Source organism: Myotis myotis, unplaced genomic scaffold (assembly GCF_014108235.1).
Source record: "Myotis myotis isolate mMyoMyo1 unplaced genomic scaffold, mMyoMyo1.p scaffold_m19_p_2, whole genome shotgun sequence".
In the NCBI taxonomy this organism is placed as follows: Eukaryota; Metazoa; Chordata; class Mammalia; order Chiroptera; family Vespertilionidae; genus Myotis; species Myotis myotis.
In genome coordinates this window covers 98004015-98005974 of record NW_023416324.1, presented here as the reverse complement: position 1 = coordinate 98005974, position 1960 = coordinate 98004015, and positions in this window count along the sequence as shown.

Here is a 1960-nt window from a genome sequence, read left to right as displayed (position 1 = left end):
ATCTCCAATTATAATATATTGGAAAACTAGAATAAAAAATAATTTATGATATACTAATATATACTGAAGAATGGAAGCCCTAAGATATGACTGTACTAGAAGTTAGTTAGAAAGTTACCAAATCAGACTACCCCCAATACCCAAGTGGTGTGGCTCTGGGTGACATGATTTTTCAAAATGGAGAACACATTTTAGAATGTTCCAATAAAACAAAATACAAATTTTCTTCAATTTATACTGCATTGCATTTCTGAAAAAAATCAGTGTAAAATAAAAACATGAATTTTTCATGATATTTATAAAAATCTAAATTAGTTTTTTCACTTACAGGAATTTTCCTTGGGATATTTTAAAGTTGTGTGGGATAATTCTTCAATTTATGGGACTGTTCTTTATTTTGCAAAATGTCTGGCATACCTGGATCTCAATCACTGAATTCTAGAGGTACCTCTTGATTATTGTGACTGCCAAAACTCACCTCTATATATTTTAAAACACCTAATTAAGAACCACAAGCAGAATGGATTATCAAATACGTAATTGTTGAGTGTCTATTGGTATAGTTGAGAGTTTAACTTAAGCACTAAATATCAAATGAGTAAGTGTTTGTAGCCATAAATGATAAAGGGTTAGATGTGGTAATTATTTTTAGGGAGTTAAGGGCAGCATCAGAGTCCCACTTAAACTTCCAGAATTTCTAGAACCAGAAAGTACTGAAGTTTACAGTCCAGTTTAGAAACCTACTGGGAGTTGTACTTTCAGAGACAGGACAGCTATAGAATTAAGAGTAGATTTTTGTCAGTGTGAATTTTCTACTGGTAAATAGTCAAAACAGGAGTAATTTGTAATCTATATGTTTGATGTATTTCATGTTTTTACTGTTTTACTACTAGGATAACTTTATTTCTTAAAATGGCTTTCATATTGCCCTGACCGGTTTGGCTCAGTGGATAGAGCATCGGCCTGAGGACTGAAAGGTCCCAGGTTCGATTGCGGCCAAGGGCATGTATCTTGCTTGTGGGCACATCCCCAGTAGGGAGGTGTGCAAGAGGCAGCTGATCGATGTTTCTCTCTCATCGATGTTTCTAACTCTCTATCCCTCTCTCTTCCTCTCTGTAAAAAATCAATAAAATATATTTAAAAAAAAAATAAAATGGCTTTCATATCAACCTCCACCTGGCAAATCAACATTCTACCTGTTGTTAGCAGGAGATGAGTGGACCTAGCTTTTCTGATCACTGAGAATTGTTGAAACCATCCCTCCAGCTTGGCATCTTCTATGTAACCTGCCTGATTGGGATTCCCCAGGAGAAAGGAGGTGTATTTATATTTGTTTTCACTTCTCCTTTTGTGAGCATTAGCCATTGTCTGAATTTTAATGATAAATTACCTAAGTATGATTTATACTCTGTGTTTCTGTAGTTCCATTCATTTTTATCTGCTGCTACTATAAGTTCTGGCCACTCCATTTCAAACAGACTGTGCCATCTATGACCCTACATTTTTGGCATCAGCAACAGGAAGTGTTGAGTAACATGTAGCAGTCATGGGCAGTAAGGGTCCCACATATAAGAGTCCAAAAGGATGAAGTATCTTTAAAGTGAAGGCCTGACTTATCTGTTCTACCTAGAGATTATGCAGTGCTTCATCTCTGGGCCTGATATGGTTGAGGGTGATGAATAGGAATATTGGTATTACGGTTGCTAGGTGATCAGGAAAAAACTGTATGTATAGGAAGGGGAGTTTATTACAGTGACAAGGCAAAAGCCACAGACATCTTATGAACATTTTAGAAAAGTCCTAGATTTTCTTTGAAAATTGCAAAGACTGAATGACAGATACTCAGGAGAAAGTCACCACAGTGTATTCAATAGAAGAATATGTAATAGAAAATTCTATTCAAATGTTATCATCATCTTGAACTTGTGAGTTGTGATCAGTTTAGAAGACATAGATATTA